The 19,343-nt window shown below is 36.0% G+C and overlaps 1 long non-coding RNA gene across 2 annotated transcripts in view; it reads left to right on the forward strand.

Annotated features, from left to right (window-relative positions):
• The first annotated feature begins 6,927 nt into the window (after window positions 1-6,927).
• LOC108447967 overlaps window positions 6,928-19,343 on the forward strand; it is a 30,469-nt gene continuing 18,053 nt past the window's right edge. For both annotated transcript variants that reach the window (XR_001863708.1, XR_001863709.1), the window contains exons 1-2: window positions 6,928-7,027; window positions 10,756-10,820. This is a non-coding gene — a long non-coding RNA (uncharacterized LOC108447967). The remainder of the gene's footprint in view (window positions 7,028-10,755; window positions 10,821-19,343) is intronic.

Below are 19,343 nucleotides of genomic sequence, written 5' to 3' on the forward strand. Positions count from 1 at the left end.
AGACACACAATACTTTGCTGACAAGTTAGGCACAGTGAGAAAACAGTTTAGCTTCTTGGAATATGCTGAACAGAATGAAGAAAACAACACATCCAGTTTATGCCATTGAATCTGGAATGCTACAAAAGAATAGTTGTCACTTGATTGCAGTGAAACTTTCTGCTATAGACTACTTGTCTAATTCTGGGAACACCAACATTTGCAATCAGAGTTGTCAGCCGTTACTCCTTTCAGTAAATAGAAATCCCCTTTGAAAACAAATAAAAGGTCAAGACTAATTAAATAAGCATAAGGTCTGTGTTGCTCTGATTTTCTGTTGCAACCCAGAACTTCAGTTGATCTACTTAGCAAGGAGAAAAAGGACTCCTTTAAGAACAGAGGGAATTTGGCTGAGACAATTTGAGAAATTTGAGACTTCTTAATGTTTTTGTAATCTTAGCTTGGTGATGTGGAAGTAAGCCAAAAATTAAGGTAGATTGTGCTTGGCATTGTAATGCAGCAATAGCATGGCTGTCATCACAGGAGTATCATCCAAAGATTCCTCAGGCAGCATTAAAGGAGGGTAATATTTGATACCAGTTTCCCACAATGTTGTGCTCTGAAACAAAGCAGAGGGTTTAGTCTTCCTTATTTCTCTATATGTAAGCACAGGCCAGGCTACAATGTACCCTCGTGTGAATGGAAAGCACTTGAATTTTCACAGCATTTTTTATTTTTATACAGTTATTTTGAGTTATAGAGGATAAATATTTACAAGCTGGAATACAAACTGGATTGATTAATTTCTTTTTTCTTTCTGCCTATAACTAGTGTCTTCCTTAATTTTATTTAGAGCACAGCCTTGGTGACTTCTTATGTTAACTTATTTTCTGTTTTTCTTGGCCCTCTATGTGTTGGTCAGATGTAATTAAAACTGCAGTCTAAGACAAAAAATATGAAAACATTTCTGGAAGTTGGATATGAGCATTGTGTGTCCTCAATTGATCTTATTTGCTGCAGAACCTAGTGAGAACCTAGTATCTTATTTGACAGAATAGCCAATGTTATATTTTGTTCCCATATCAGTGGATAAACATAAGAAAGGTAAAATCTTCATTGATACACCATCCTGGTGTATAAAATCCAAATAGAATACATTTCTCTATATTACTTTTTTCCTATTTCTACTGTCTCTAAGTGTACAGTTAAGCAAGATGTTGAAGAAAAATGTGGTTTTAATTCAAACATTTAAAATATTTAATTAGCATTTAACACATAGTTTTTATGTATGTCTTTAGAAAAATAAAATGTGTACGTGGCAGCTTTATAAAATTAATTTATTGCTCATTATAAAAATATTAAAATAAGCAGCAAATATAGCTCGCTCTAAGCTTAAAGTGTGCTCCTTAATACTTCAAAATAAGGGTAGCCACACTGCATCATAAGGAATAGGCCATTATTTTTTAGAGATTTTCTTTATTAAGAAAAGTGGAGAGTGATGGAACTTTTCAGTGTATAATTCAACTACTGTAGTACTGAGAAAGTTGTTTACAAACCACAGACTTATGAGAGAGAATTTCTGAACAAGTGCTTGTGGCTCCCTCCAATGGTAGGAGGCTACTATTGCTGGGGCCATGCCAGAGGAAAACCTGGAAACATCCTGGAGTATCAACAACTCTAGGAAATGCTTGATTGGTTTCCTTATTACACACTTAAAACAAAACAAAAAAATCTTTTGGGATTTTTCACTTGAACAGTACAAAAATTCATGAATAGGGAAATCTCTTTCTGTTGTAAATTAAATCTATTTGAGTGCAAGAATAAATATGTGGATAAGACATATCTCTCTGCTGATGAAATGTATTTTTCCCCCATCAGAGGTGAAGAATTTAGAGAATATTTAGATGATGAAGTTTCTACAGTAGGTCAGTAGTAAAAAGATAATTTTTAATGACCTTTTTTTTAATCACTTAAGGTAGGACAGTTAATTGCTCTCTATGAGAGAAAACTTCAAAAGTGATGTATCAAATAATTTTATTAAATACTAAACATGGTGTACAAACTCTAAAGTTCTTGTCTACTGTTGAGACAAATTTTTCAATGCCATTCACACTACATAGGATAGAGGATTTTCCTCATCTTTAAATAAATCTGGTCAAAGACAGAGAAACTTAATGCCACTGTAAAACGTGAGAACAAAAGCTATTTATTATTTTCAAAGAGACACTTCTTTGCTGGCAATAGGGTGCAGCATTTTACAACACTGAATGTAACTAATTAAAAAAACCCAAAAAACGAATCAAACAAAAAAACCACCAGGTAACATTAGGAACTCCATTAGGAACTCAAACAAATAAAAGATCAATTTATGTAAATATGATTTTAGCTTTCTTCAGGAGAGCCTTACACTACTTACAACGCATTCTTCTCCTTCAAAGCTAAATGTATTCTAAGAACCTTACCAACTCCTGAACAGTATTGTGACAGAAATTCCTGGTGAGTTGCTAAAATGTGAAATCCTTTATTAACATGAAGTCTATGGAAAAAAAGACTATTGAACTTAAGATTATATCTGATTTCTAGTTATCAATATGTATAAACAGTCATATAATCAATTTCTTAACCCAAAGGTCTTTACTACTATTTTTTTTCCTTTAAATAATATTTTCTAACAATCATATGAGTGCTAATATTTCACTGATATAAATGGACCATGGAAAATCCCCACAGAAAATATCATTTTCACCTGAAATTGGACAAAACATGAGATTGATAGTCTTGGACCTCTTGAATTACTTTCTCTGCCAAATAATAAAACTCATAATCTAAATAATGCTGATGACCTGTGTCTAGCATTTTCAAATTTACTTCAGATTTTTATACTTTGAATTATACTGTGAATTCAGTATAATTTACAAGGTATTTCTGAATGTAGAGGAAAAACAAGCACCCAGCCAAAAATCCCTATATTAACAAATCACTAATGAAGACTGAACACTTGTGTGATTATTGAAGGATTCCTACAAGAGGAAGTGTAAGAACTATTTCTACTGTGTGTAAATTTCCAAAGGCTTATATTATTAATCCCTCTGCAGCCATATAGTAACAGACAATCCTTGCACAAAGAAATTAATATAGCAGCAGTGCAGAGATGGACAATATATTTTTAAACATATCAGTTGTCCTGACCCTTTCAAGAAACTAGGTACACATATACAGCTGGTGCTGTTGACACACCTGAAGGATGGAGTGCGTCCAGAGGGACCTGAACAAGCTTGAGATGTGGGCCCATGGGAGTCTCATGAGGTTTAGCAAGACCAAGTGCTGGTGCTGCACCTGGATCAGGGCAACCCCTGGTGTCAATCCCATCTGGGGGATGAGCAGATGGAGAGCAGCCCTGCCCAGAAGGACTTGGGGATGTTGGTAGATGAGAGGCTGAAATCAGCCGGCCATGTGCACTTGCAGCCCAGAAAGTCAAATGTGTCCCAGGCTGCATCCAGAGGACTGTGGCCAGCAGGGTGAAGTTGGGGATTCTGCCTCTCTGCTCTGCTCTCATAACTTTCTCCTGGAGTTCTGCATCAGCTGGGATCCCAAGTACAGGAAAGATGTGGAGCTGTTGGAGTGAGTCCAGAGGAGGCCACGAAGATGATTAGAGGCATAGAGCAGTAAAATAACAAGGAAACAGGTGCTAGTCATAGTTTTACAGAACAAACCAAGACTTGCCTGGTTTTATATTACTTGAAGAAAGAAGCACATTATTAATTCTCAGAGAAAAGAAAAAGTAAACTACAGCTACTAAAAGATCTGCCTTTCTCTGTTCTGTAATCCATTATTGTACCTGTCTCTTGCTTCCTAGCACCAAAGGGGAATCTAAGAGTACAGGCACACATGGTTTACTGGGAGAATTTAATCTTCTGCACACAGCTCAGTAAAGAGTAAAAAAAAATATAGAGTTCAAAAGACACCTCAAAGAACTATTGCTACTGTAACATAAATATATTATTTATAAGTCTATTAACATTCTTTAAGCTATAGTAGAACAGGAGGCTCACCTAATTTTTTCTTCACTTTCTAATGGTTGTGGTACATGAAAAATAATGAAATCAAATGCCATCTTCTTATCTTTGCAGAAGCTGTGTCTTCAACAAAGCTGATTTTGCTGTTTGAATTTGGCTGCCTTAGCAAGTACCTGTTCTTCCAAGTTACTTGTGTGATAATGTGAGTGGTTATGAAGGCTGCAATGCCTGAAAAAGGTCTCAAGAATCACAAATGTCCTTGAGTATTGCCTATATCTCATCTTACTTACTTATTATCTATTTGGTTTAATCAGTCCATAGGCAAGACTGGATCCTGAATCTAAAGTTGGTGTGAGGTATTGAGGAGACTCTAAGATCATAGAATCACGGAATGGCCTGGGCTTGAAGCACCTTAATGATCATCTACTTCCAACCCCCCTACCATGGGCAGGGACACCTTTCAGGTGGAAGAAGCAGTTGATTTCTTTGATTTTCCTTGGATTTAATGTTTTATTACTATTTTCAGAATCTCTTCTTCATATATATATAAGATATTTTAGTATGTTCAATATATTCTAGATGTAAGTAGTACTGCAGGGTCAATCAAGAAGGATGGACTCAGCAGCCAGGAAGCAGATGCCTATACAAGAGTTGAAAGCAATGTACAGGTGGAAGATATGACCTATCCAAAAACTGCATCTACATCCAAATTACTGTAAATCAATTCTTCCATGGTTAGCTAAATCATAATAATTTAAGTCAGAAATATTCTTTTTGAGGAAAAAATCATCAACCATGAAGGCAGGAAAAAAAAGAAACCAACACAGGTGTCACTGAGGTTCCAGTAAAAAAGGAAATATTTCTGGCAGCAGGGCTTAGCAGCCATCCTTTAATATTGCTGGATTCCACTGTTTCTACGTGGATGCTAAGAGCTATGATTATCTGAATTCTAAGGACAAAATGTTCCTGCTTGTGCAATGCTGGTGTCAGCTAATGCAGCAGTATAAATCTCCCTCCCTCGCTTTCGTTTCTAGAAACTCCTAGGAGACTTAAATTCTCAGGACAGCGCTGTCAGAGTGAGAGCTGGTTCCAGCAGCCCTTTCACAGGCAGCTCTTCAGCCTCTCCCTCAAAATGCGTTGCCCGCGGAGCTGTCACGGAACTAAACCGCGATATGCAGAGACCTCTGGAGACTGGAAAAGCGAACTGCATCCAATGTAGTGCAGGGATTGCTCCGTGGTGTGTGTTGATGAAATCATCTGGCTTAAGCAGGTTTAAGAGTCAAGGATCTGATACAGACTCTCTTAATCTGTGGGGCAAAAGTCATGTTCTTGAAAGTGATGTAGTTTACCCCAAATGCATTCTATGCTTTCCTTATGTAAAAATACAATGTTAAATAACAGAATCTTCAAAACCACTGTGAGCTCAGTTCCTATGCTGCAAGTTCCTAGAATTTGGAATCCATTTGTGAACCCATTGCTATATTAATCTGCTTGTTTTTTTACTTGCCTGAAGTCTTTTTAGAAGCCACATCTCTTAACATTGTCTGAGAGATGCCACAAGGTTGTTGAGTTCAGAGCTAATTATAACTCTGAAAGACACCTTTGTGGGATTGTTATTAGCTGTACTTGTAATTCAGACTGAGGTGTTACCTCATTTATTTTTCCAGTGAGCACCTCTTGATATGTTTGAGCATGGAAAAACCGCACTCACCTTGAACGACACTGAAGTTTGAACTACAGCTCCAGCTTAATCTTTGTGTTGCTGCTTCTGTACTTTTTTTGTGCAATTCAGTGTTTCCAAGCCCTCAGCTATGTGTTAGGTATGTCTTTGCTTCAGTGGGTCCTCTTGTGTGTTTGAGCACAGGGAATTTGACTTGGAAACAAGGAAACACTTTGGCCTGAAGTGGTCTTTCTTGCAATTGTTACAATGCATCCTCTGTTTTCCTCTTAGGCCTTGATTGTGGCTGTAGAGCTAATACCAATTATTGGGCATGTCAAAGTTCTGACTTCGTAGATGAAGCACAGAGAAAATTGCGTGTTTGGAAGTCGATGAAAAACCACCATGCAGATCCAAACGCAGATTTCAATTATTTCAACAAAAAGTGTTTCTGCATTCAATTTCCTACAAAAGTGGACTTGACTAAGCCAAATTACCAACTTTGTAAAGCACACAGAAAAGCAGAGTTAATTTTTGAATTAAATGATAGTCAAATGCAAGTAGGCAACTGTGTCTGGCTTTTCAGGTCTGAAATACTGGTAAGCTTATGTTTTGCTAATAGGACTTCTGGAGCTATCCTTGTCTCAAGCCATTTTGATTGCCAGCATGGAAAACTGTTGTTTCGGTTTGGCCAAATTTAGAAATAGATCCTCTGAGAGAAGGCACAACCACCCCTCCCCCACCAGGTTAAGGAAAAAATAAATTTTCCTCGAAGGAAAGTGAAGGAGATAAAACTATTTATTTAACAAACACACAGGAACGGAAAAAAATGCTAAATAATAAAATCTTTCGCTGTGGAGGAAAAACCTGGGAAAGTGTTAGAGTCCTCCCTTTGGTCTCCTCGGAGCTGGGGCTCGGGCCAGGGCCAGGCCCTCTGTGCCTGGTGGAAAGTCCTCCCGATGTGCTCTGATGTTAAAGCAATCAAGCAGTCCAGTAGAAAAGGGAGAAAATCCGGAATTCCAGGGAAGGAAAAATTCAACTCTCAGTCTCTCTCCGGAGAAAAAAGCAGCTGAACCACTGGCCAAAAAAAGAACTGTCCTGGGCGCAGCAAGCCGGGTGCTTCCTCCCTCCCCTGCTGCAGCCGGGAAACAAATTGCTATCTGTGTGTGACCTTGAACAAGCTGCAAACTGCTTTGAAAAAGTTTTGCTCAGTTTTTTTCCTTCCCCCTCTCAGGCTCAGTTTAGAGACATAGAAAGGCACAGGAATTAATTTCTGGGCATAGGCAGCGATATGGGATACACATCATAAGGTCACCCCAAGACAACTGTATCAAAGGAAACAAAGATAACTCTTCGCAATATGAAAGCAGACAAGGTAACAAAAACCTAAATTCCAACTCTTGAAATGTTTTTTGACTTTTTTACCATATGTGTTAAAGGTATCATGTGCATATTTAATGTCTCCAATGTCTCTGATTTTATATTACAGTGCAACTTTAAAAGTTTATTTTTTTAATTTCTTTGTCCTTCAGGCTATTACGTAGGTTTTAAAGTCAAGGATTCAACATTAACTTAATAAGTCAATATAAATGTCCAATGAAATGTCCAAGTTCCAAGAGAACTCAAGGAAATTAAGGTCTTGCTCCTAAAATTATACAACAAAAGCAGAATTTCACTTTTTGAGATGTAGCACTCCATGAATTAGACTTTCTTTTTTGCCTAGATTTTTGTCTAGAAAAAATAAGAAACAGGCCTCATAATCTCTTCTTAAATTCCCTTATGAACAGAATTTCTAAAAATTTCAAATGAACCTGCCAAATAAATGTTGACAATAAAATGCAATCTGTAGGAGGGAAACTAATCTGCTGGGCTATGTCTAAAATTATTCACTAGAGCTCAGTGGACCTTTTTTGTCCCAGACAATTTAAGCTTTGCTGAGGGCAGGCTGGAAGGTATTTTTGTGGAGGCAGTCTGCTTTGAGGTGTGTGTACATAGACACTGAAAATGTAGAGGTAATTTTCACATGTTTTCAAAATGTGTTTCAAGAAATCTTGAAGAGTGTGCTGACATTCAGACTTTCAGGGTCACTTCCCTGAGAACACTCATTTCATCCTATCATTCTCCATGAACAACATCACTGTGCTTGGGGAGAAAAACTAGTTCAATACATGAAATGCTTGAAACTGGTGTTTAATACATGCCTGTAGTGATAAATAGTAAGGTGAATTGACTTTAGCTTTGCTTTGAGCGTCCAGTCAGAGGTACTGAAAAATATGCTCATTATTTTGTACGTTTTCACCTAAGTGCTGCTCTGGCAGTTGGTGCATTGCTCCCTGTCAGTTCTTGTGTTTATCACAGTTTCATCTGTAATGAACTTTAATCAGATGCACTGGGGCCTAAAGACTGTTTTTTAAAATGTCCTACCTGCATGAACCTCTGTTTTTTAATTTTCCCAAAAAGTTAGAAAAAGATGCACTTGAGGACCTGATTTCCACCCTCACTTCCAACCCAACACCAAACCATCTTTTTGGGTGTTCATTTCTTTAAGTTAAAAAATGGCAAGAGTTCAGATTTCAGGGTATGAAAGGAAGATCTGAATTGCTGAATTGGTATTCTTCTATCCTGGGGTGATCTTCTATGAAATCTGAAGATCTATGGTATAAAAATAAAAAAAATAATATAATAAATATAACATATGGTTATTAAAAGGCTTTTCTTAAAGCAAAACCAAATTATTAGAGTGTGGAATTGTTTTCTCGTTTGTTTATTTCAGTGGCTTCTTCAGAGTTTATAGTTGTCAGAAATAGAGACTGAGTGAAAAAGAAAGAAAAACCAGAGAAGCTTAAAACCATTATCTAGTGAAAAAGAAACATCAAAATGCTCATCATCCCCTCCAAAAAAATTAAAAAATTATATTAATGAATTCCATGAATTTTTGACAGATTTCAGTTCAGTATCAGCTACTGCCTATGCCAAGGTTTTACAATAGTCACACTGGACATATCTGGCTGGGTACTCTGAACATCTTATCTGGCTGTCGAGAATGTCCTAAGCAGAGAAAATTTTTCAACTGAAAATTAAAAAAAAAAGAAAGTGAGCTCATCGCTCCCATTTTCTTTAGATTTCCAGGCCACTGTCTGAAAGTATTTTAAGACAATGCTGTTTAATTTTCCTTCCTGAAAATACAGTATTGAAGTTGAAAGGCCTAATAGCACCATGTGGCTAAAGAGACTGAAGTATCTATGGCACTTCTGATTGTTTGCCAAGAAAGTCCTATGTAGGTAAGGAACGACTGATTAGGGGTCTCACTTCCTTGCGTGGTCTTTATTTTATAACTTATGTGGTTGTTTAAGACCAAGACTGTAAATAACGTATAGTTCCAGTAGCACAATCTGGAGAGTTATGGTGATATAACCAAAGTCTAACGTTGTGATAATAATGCAATAAGATGATCATTGGCCCAGTTCTGGGTTTATACCTGAATGTCAAGTCAGAAGGATTGTAAGTTTTCTAAGACTACAAATATTTATGTCCAAAGTCAAAATGAAAATGCACCGACCATAGAAATTGTCAACTCTTTAGGCTCTTGGCACATCTAGGATGAAAACCATATCTGCTGAGTTAGGGTAAAAACATAGTCTTACCCATCCCAAATATATTTATCATACAGAGATTCAGGAAAAAATCTTGCTGTTACCATGTTATGGAAGCCCATTGTAGCAGCAGCCTAATGGTGATTCTGAACTAGGTTTATATAAATCCTTAATTTCTAAAAAGCTCAGGAAGAGGAAAATAAAAATTTCCTGTGTCTCATATAACCATTATTACCATTTATTATCTTTAAGAGGCCTCACTCCTCAGTTTGAAAAAAAGCCATCTTTTCAAGAAATACATGTTTTATTACACTTTTTCGGACTTGCACAAGACTTATTGCAGTTGTATTTTATTCAGATAGAGATACACTGATTTTTTGTGACTTCATAAAGTCTAAAAAAATAAAATGAAAGAAGATAAATATTTACAGCAAAGTTTCAGGGATATATCCTAAATTTTTGAGTTGACTGTATTGCAAATGTGCCTGAAGCAAACAAAATGACACTGCTGGTAGAAAAACATAGCTGGGGATTCAAGTCTACGACTTCCTTCTACTAGCAATTGTCCCAAGCAATTCATCCTAACTACAAGCAAACATAGGCAAGCTGTCAGCTGGTAAAACACATGGATTGTAGTCTCACTGACTGAAGGTTAGGAATGTTTTAACACCAGCTATTTTTTAGCAGCTCCAAAACCCCAAGACAAAAGTCATAAAGTATGGAGTGATCCTCCAAGACTTATTTTGGTTTATTTTATTCCAGAAGAATAATTTAGGCATATGGAAATCTATTACTTCCATGGCAGTTAGATTTGATGCCATTTGAAAAACAAGAAAACAAATCATAGAAATTGCACATAATTCTGTGTACTAGAGTTGGCCACATAATACTACATAGGTGTGGGCTTACACTGTGTTTTACAAATCAGTTCCTCATGAAAAAAGCCAGAGTTGATGAGAATTATTCAGTCGTGTATGACTAGGGAAAAGCAGATGCTACTAAGGCTGTGCACTTCCATGCATGGCTCTTCAGTGTTCTGCAGCAGTAGCCCAAAAGTACTAATAGTCACAAGGGAGAAATTAATTGAAGTGATTGGCATATTAATATTAATGTTTTAAGGAACTGGATTAATTAGACATAGTAACTGGGTATGTTGAAAGGGGAGAGTATCAGGCTGCAGGAATCTTAGCAGAAAAAATCTTAAGTCATTTAATTAGTTATCTTGGCACACAAGAAAAAGGATGGTGTAAATGTAATTTAATGACATGAAGCTGGAAGCCCTTTCCTTGACAGAAGATAATGAAAATGTCAAGAATCTATAGGAATTAAGTGAGAGAAGTGGGATGAAGTTAAATACTATAAATATAGATTCCATTTGTATTAGGGGCAAACATCATTCATTCTGCCATGAGAGTGACCATCTCAATTTGATTGGATGAAATAAAACATGAAAAATACAAAATTCCAAACATTTCATAAGATGGATGTCTAACATTAGTTCTCTTTCTAGGCACTCACTTTCCTGGAATTCCTTGCAAGTGCATTTCTATACCCTCAGGAGATGGTTTTCTAAGGGTAAGGAGATGTTCTATCAGGTGTCTGCTGTGTGGCTGTGGAGATATTTCTAGCTTTTAAAGTCTAGTGGTGGTGGATAAAATCTGTAAATCTTTCTGCCCACGCAAACAAATCTTGTTTAGCATTACTGTGTCATCCCATCTGTCACCCCATCTGTTCAGTGTTTTCCAGTAGTTATCCTGAAGCATTTAGCAATCAGTCACACATAGACCAAACTTCTGTGTCCACTATCAGGCTTAAACCCCAAAGGATTATTTCTTCCTGTTTCTTTGTAAAGATGACAAGGCCTTAGGATCACAGCTAGATCTGAGTGAACAACCCCTGGGTGCTCCTCCACAGCCCAGACAACTTCTGGCAGAACCTGTGTAGGTTAATTAATTGAATTGGAGGCTAATTAATTGAATGAGAAAACACTGATAAGCATGTCAATTTTAAGATGGTGAGGAATGGGATGAATTTTTCCTTAGGAAGTCTTACTGCAAAGGCTCTAAAATTAACTTGAAAATGCCAAAATGTTTTTTTTTTCCCTAGAACAGGCTTTCATCAAAATTAAGGGTATGACAAGACAGATTTTATAGTTTAATTGCGTATTTTACTTTAAAGATCTTTGATTCTTTACTATTAATGTACACAAAAAAATTTAGTGTTTCCATATAGAAACAGAGATGCTAGAATCAAAGTTCTCAAAATGCGGAAGTAGAACATTTCAGAAACTGTTTAGGAAATATCTCTTGGACAGAAAAAGATCATGTCATTTCTTGCTAGAAGTTTCTTTCTTCCAGTTTCCATTTTATAATAATTTAAAATAGTATTTTATAATTAAGTAAATATACTTTAATGATATTTCCCTTCATTATATGTTCAATTTACATGGAATATGAAGTACAGAGTGGGGGGTTGCTGAATGGCTTAATTTAAAATTCTCAAATATTCATGAAGTGTTTCATTTCATGTTGTGAGTAAAAAAGGGATGAAAAATACTTACTGCTAAGGGTTGATAAGGAGTTTAAAGGAGAAAGGCATTCACAGTACTGTAAATATGTCAAAACAGTGCTAGGTAGCACAAAGTATAACAACTATGTTTACTGAAAAGGAATGCAGAACGTGTAGTAAAGAGACAGATAGCAGCAGTATATAAAAATCAGGGGTATTAAGAATGAACCTGTCTTTTTCTAGTGCAAAACATTTTAGTTTCAATCTTCAGAACCTATTATTAGATGTGTATCATGAATACCAAAACCCTATCTCCACTCACCTTTGATTCCCACTTTCAAATTTATATACTTCAGAGGAACTGATTTCCTTCTTAACGAGTCAATTGCAATCAATATTCGCAGTGAATTACAGTAATGTTCTTTAACATGTTCCTTGCTCCACAAGGAGATCTAAAGCACACAAAACAGTCTACTGAGCACCCACATTGTTTGCAATAGGATTAATGAGTACTGTGAATTTTTTCCTGTGGGCTTGTGCTGGTTTTGGCTGGGTTAATTTTCTTCCCAGGGCCTGCTATGAGGCTGTGTTTTGGATTTGTGCTGAACACAGGGTTGATAATACAGAGATGTTTTTGCTGTTGCTGAGCAGGGCTTACACAGAGCCAAGGCCTTTTCTGCTTTTTGTGTCGGCCATGCTGGTGATGAAGCTGAGGGGGCCTGGGATGGTGGGAGGAGACACAGCCAGGACAGGTGACCCCAAATGACCAAAGGGATATTCCAGACCATGTGACATCATGCTCAGTATATAAAGAGGGGGGAAGGAGGAAGCAGGGGAAATTTGGAGTGATGGAGTTTGTCTTCCCATGTCACCGTTGGGCATGATGAGGCCTTGCTCTCCTGGAGATGGCTGAATACCTGTCTGCCCAGGGGAAGCAGTGAATTAATGACTTGTTTTTCTTTTCTTGTGTGCATTGCTTTTGCTTTCCCTATTAAACTCTCTTTATCACAACCCATGAGTTTTCTTGCTTTTACCCTTCTGGATTTTCTCCCTGATCCTTCTTGTGGGGAATGAGTGAGTGGCTCCATGGGGCTTGGTGGCTGGCTGGTGTGAAATCATGACAGGGTTTAAGGTCAAGCAGTTAAAAAACATAAGCTTTATTCTGACTAAGGACTGGAAAGTGACTTTTACACAAGAACTTATAGCACAAACCCACTGTTGTAAGTCAGGCATTGGTAGTCGTTTTCAGGTTGGAGAATTAACTGTAAAGTTGTATTGTCCTTAGCCACCAAGTTTCAAGTGCATTTGTCCATTATCAGGACTTTGGTGCTCAAACAACATACCTCCATCACCAAAAACCAGAACTGTACTGATATTAAGGCCATTCAATACAATCTTTACTACTCTTGGATCATGTTTGTCATTACGGTAAAGTATTGTGTTCTCTACTGTTTATTTACCAATTTTGTCAGGTAACTGGCAAAATTCTATTGGAACGGAAGTAATGAGACCTTTTTTTTTACTTTCTAATGAGAATTACCTTTTCATATGAACTCAATTGCTTTCAGCTTTCTTATCAACAATTACCTTTGCATAAGGGCATCTTTCCATTATGGCCTTTCCTTAATTGTCATCCTAATTAGACTTTTCAGAAGGCTTCTAAGAGATAAAAGAATTACATTGACATACTTATCAATCTATCTAAGCTGCCTATTCACCAGATAAATTTAGAATACCATACCTACAGAAGCACTAAGACTCCAGGTTTATTTCAGCAAATTGATACAGAAGTAGTTGGTATTGCACAATTAAATCTCATCATGAAGTTATCCTAAAACTATATCCGACAAGTAGAAAACATATGCTAGTTACTGGCAAATTATTTCCAAAATTGTCAGTTTGACTCCAGATAGCACACAGAATCATACACACTAGAAGAAGGATATCCCAGTCTTTTCCTGTATAAAACCCTGTCATGAGGTAGCAAAGCAATCTTAAAATTTAAAGTAATGTTTTTTTCATGATGAAGTGTATTGGATGAAAATAGATGAGAACAGAAAACAACATGAAAAGCACATGCTGAGATTTTGATTTTTCCAAACCAAGTAGGAGCAGCCAGTTGTTTGATGCCAAGTCCCATGGAACTCAGGGAAGAGCAGAACTGTCAGTGAATCCAGTCACTGGTTAAAGGTCCAGGTTGGTATTTCTTATTTTGAAATAAGGAATCAGTGACTTCTGTGGGACTGCCATCAAGCACTCTGTTTTTTTCATCTCCTGTTCGTTTGGAAAGAAACATTCACGCTAATTTCCCTCTTTGAGGCAGGACTCTTCAAAAGATGCTCAAGAATTTTGTAACATTTTGGTTTTGGTATTGTTGACTTTACTCCACAAATGTCTCAGATGAACTCTCCAGCTGCTAGACATATTGTAATAACAACATATTGTTGCATAATCTGGAAAATTCCACAGACCTGTAAAATGCAAACAAGACTCCTGCTTTGAAAAAAAAGTGAGAGTACAGTTGGCCTTTTGGAGAATACCAAGTATTTATCTTCAAATTATTTCCTTTTCCTTAAATATCCAGTACTCTTATCTTTTCAATGTCCTGTGCTATACTACCTCTCTTCCCTTCCATACAGTCAATTTCTAAAACTCATAGCACATCACCACCCAGACCTGTCAATATCCATGGAGATTTTGTGTTTTTCTGGAGACCTTTATCTACATTTATGTTAATTTTTCTACCTTGTTAACAGACATATATATATATGTGTGTCTATATATATATATATAAACATAGGAAAACATACAGTTAAAAAAATACCAGTGAGATATATTATTCATTTAATGGTTCTAGGCTTTCATTACAAACAGTTTGTTTTGGTTGTTCTCTTAGTGTTTAGTGAGAGCACTTATGGAAATAACTAAGTATCTAATGGATATATTAGACCATTATCTAATATTGATTTGTTTCTATAGCCTGCAGAACATAAGTCCATAAGTCTGAACTCTGGTACTCTATGAATTTGGATTTAGTAATTTTCCTAATTTTCTTTACAATCAATGTTTATACTAAAATAGTCTATAACACTGTGTTTTCTCATATTTGAACAACTGCAAATACTCTTGTATTGCAGTGTGTCAATATCCTGTGAAGCCATGTAGGAGCCCTTACCAAGAGACATATGTATGTATCTCTAATCATACTAAATACAAGCCATAATAAGTATGATTACTCAGTATATAATATTTTCTGCTGTCATTAAACAATTGGAAGGAAACATTCAAAGTGTCTAAAACATATGTAGTTTTGACATGGAATATTGGGGCATATAAATGCATGTTAGCAGACTGTCCTCTATTCTTCCTTCTTTTCATGAACTATTTATCATTTCTCACAGACAACAAGTCTTATGCATGTAACCCACTGCTAAACCATGACACCCAGCAAACTCCATTTTATCATTTCCATTAAATGTGGGCAAAATTAAAACCAGTTTGAAGCTGAGCCTAGTTCTTGACTGAATTCAAGACAACTTAACTTTACACTTATTAGACTTTTTTTTGCTGGCTATGAAGTGAAAAGGGGGATCTGAAATCATACCGTCCAGCTTACCTTTCCTAAGATAAGCATCATCAAGGAAGGTATGTGTATTCCACACAGTAAATCCAGGAAGAGGTGTCTAGATTTTATAGGAAATAGTCCTTTTATATGAAAGGTTCTGCCTCATCTGAAGAGTACCAATTCCACCAGGTTTCTAATTTTGAGGAAGAGTTATTCACAGCTTTTATTGAATTTATAGGTATGGAATACAAATTGTAAGTAGTTAAAGACTGAGAACACAGAAATCATGTTTAACTTGTCTTTCTGTTTGGGGAGCAAACAGTTTTATTGTAATTGTTAATACAAAAAAAGATCAAGTTATTCTGTTATATCTTGGAATACTTTAATTAGTTTTGCTGACAATTTTTCAACAGCAAAATTACATACTTCATAATATTTCTTATCTGAAATTATAGAGCAACATACATAGAATATGATGTAGAATTTATGCTGCATGGAGGATGAAGCTATAAAAGTTTAATATTTAATCACAGTTTGATAAATCAAAGTAACACCATATGTTCATTATATATATTTATACATGGTCATAAAATACATTACACTTAATGTTGTCTGACTGCTCATAACTTACATGCAACCCTTAAATGACTAAGAAATGGAAAAGTATACTATGAAACTAATCAGCAGAAAAAAATTGAGGTTGCTATAACATTCTGTTCTGCTATCATAACAGTTCCATAAATGTAACTTAACACATTTTTTTTCTTAAGAAAAATGAGCGCAGACAATAAGCTCATATCCATGCATCCTGTGCTTTTACCAGCACCCAGCACCACTCCAGCTGTGCTGGCAGGGCCAATTTAAGGTATAAAATAATCTTATAATCAAGATATTCAGTAAAACTTTGAAATCATATAAGGCTCTCACAAGCTAGAAGTTTTTTACTTCTGTACGTTCATGTTAGCTATTTATCATGAGCCCAGCTATACAAACATAGATATTACAAAATTTAAGGGTAAGAAAGCAAATGCTACAGCAGTACCAGAGAATTTCGAAGTCTTCTTTGTATTTTGCACTGGTAACAAACACATAGATGAAATGTTAACTGTTGCTAGTGGAAAACAGGAGTTTTTCTGTGCATTCCCTGAGTAAATTTTAAAAGGAAACATATACACTGAGGATATATAAAGGTGTGTGAGACTCGTGTTGGAGTCTGTCTCAGTTATGATTCAGTGGAAACCAGATATCAACTGATGTAAATGAAGCATGTGGAAAAACAAACACAGCAAATTGACAATCACATATTTCTCCACACATGTATGGTTTTGTTAAAAAAAAACAAAAATGAAACCCCAAAAGAAGAAACAAAAACCTCCCAAAACAACAACAACAAGAGCAGCAACAACAAACCCACAAAACCCAATCAAAACAAACCCCAGCCAACCAACAACAAAAAAGAGAAAATTTACCTGGGCAACTGTTCCAATTTTCCACCTTCAAATCTTATCACCAAAAATCCATTTTATTAAGTGCCATTAATTATATTGCATTTAAGACAATTATTTTGTTAAAATTACTTTTAAAGCTCTGGAAGGAGTGCTGAGAGAAGTCTGTTTACTTCAGACTGAACAAGTTTGATATAAAAAATTATGTTGGCAGGACATAAATATAACATATTGCACCATTCTAAAAGTAGAGCAATTATTATTTTTACAAGGCAATTCAAACATGTGACTGTTTATTACTAGAGTTGCAAAGTCAATATTACTTTTGAATGAGTGAAGTGCAAGCATATACCTCCAAATGCAAAAGGTTTAAATTTTAATTATCCGTTAGGGACAACTAGAGTGAGACTAAGTTTGAAAAAGGACTTTGAACTATAACTTTGAATACTTTCATATTACTTTCACAATGATCAAAATATCTTTTTAAATTCTGTCCCTCTGAGACAATCAGGGTCTATAAAATTCCTCATTTAATTTTCATTAACCTTAAAATTGAACCAGTTATGGAAGGTAAACGTGGAGGTAAAGTGTAATGCAAGTTATCACTGTACATTATGAGAAGAGAAACACATCTTACAGAAATACCACGTCCTTGTGCAGGCACGATCTTCCAGCATTTTTGTGGCTGACACACAAATGTATATTTGACTAGCAAGAGAGAAGGACAAGTGATATTAGTGGTGTGTCTTGCACAGATAACTGCATTGCTCACTGCAAATGAAATAACTCCCATCACAGTTTTGCATGGTTCTTGCACCAAAAGGTCTGTCTTACTGCTCAATATGCAGAGATAATTGGGATATGTAGATGGTGTAGGTAGACATTGTCCTGTTCCTGTTGCTCCCCAATATATTCTTCCTCTTATTTATGTCTTATTGTCTCCTACACTCTCTACCTAATAGAGGGGGAAACTATGCACAATACGAATTCAGAAATCCTGCACTTTGACAATCAGTATTTCCTTTTTGTTGAGGAGGATAAAAGGGAGAATCACAATTATTCATTTCAAAATGATACCTAGCTCCTACTGAAAAGTGAACTATTTATTTGATAACAACGTGCCATCTAATAATAACTCAGCAGGGAAGTGAACTAAGCAGCATATTCATCAGCACAGGGGATTTCCAACCAAGTGGTTATCTGCTTTCCAAATCGTATATTGAAAGCAGACTGCTGAGAATCTTTGCAGCAGTTATCATTTCTTTCAGTCTATGTAGGCAGCAATCTCTGTGCACTGTGAATATTTATTGTCATAAAGAGAGACAAAGTCAGCTGATAATCTTGGGTCTAGTACCAAATACTCAGCATGAAATAACAACCTGTAGAATCATTATCTTTTTGTCTCTTTGCTGTCTTTTGTCGTTGAGCGTTTGGAGGTTTTTGTTTTTAATTCATGGAACTGATCTAAATTATTCAAAGGCAGCAGTACAATCTATTTTATGTGGCTGAGCCAAGTCCTATTTGATCATGTTCTCTTCTATTTGTATTCTGTTTAAGTAGAACTCATGCCATGCAGCTAGATATGAACCATGTGACAGACAGTACACCCTTGCAAAGGATTGCATGCTGTTAGGAAAGCTGAAATTCTAATTTCTCTGAAAAATAATTTTATGTATTTTAATGTGGCAACAGACAACAAATTCAAACTGTGGTTGTATTACTGAAGTTGATAAAATTATCATGGAATTATATCAGACATAATCAGTCTTCCCATAAAGCTCAAACTGCAAACTATAGCCCTGATCCTGCAGAGACCACCACTTGAGCATGAAATCTACACAGATCTCTCCAGCAACACCACTGTTGTTGAAATCTACTGAAGTGCTGGAATTTACAACTATGGACAGTAAAATAAACCAAACAGCTTTTTAAACACTGAAGTATTCCAAACTGAAGAAAAACATGCAGATGTGAGGAATTACTCAAGACTAGCTAGGGTCACAAACATTCAGCTGAAACACAGGACACACACAGGCCACCAAGAACACATGGGAAATTGTTATGAAACAGTGACATAAAATCTTTATACCAACCAAAATGATCTGGATTTTCCTCTGCACTCAATTTTTTCCCCAACTTTTATTTTCAATGGATAACAAGTGAAGCGGTCAGAAGTTAGTCTGATGTGTCCAAACAGCCATACAATGGCTGAACTGAACTCTACATTGGTTCACTTTCTCCTTTTTCACTTTAAAATTAAATAGTAGTAAATAAATTTTTGACTTACTGAATTGATTTGCAGGTAATTTGGCTAATTTTCTTCCCATACAAGTTAGGTGGTTTCAAGATGATAAGTAGTAAGTACATAAGTAATTTGTTTTACTTCAAAACCACACCCATTATTTAAAACAGTTAAAACAACTGAAGTTGAAATAAAACTCTTTCCATGCAGAAGTTAGTCGATGTTAAGAAATGAAGCTCATTTTTTTGAAGTGGAGTTTATTTATTGGTTTCTTCTGAATTTAAAAATGAGACTGAATGCATTTTCTGTCTACAGTAATACTTATTTTTCAATTCAGC

This window comes from Corvus brachyrhynchos, unplaced genomic scaffold, assembly GCF_000691975.1.
Source record: "Corvus brachyrhynchos isolate BGI_N302 unplaced genomic scaffold, ASM69197v1 scaffold147, whole genome shotgun sequence".
Classification (NCBI taxonomy): domain Eukaryota; kingdom Metazoa; phylum Chordata; class Aves; order Passeriformes; family Corvidae; genus Corvus; species Corvus brachyrhynchos.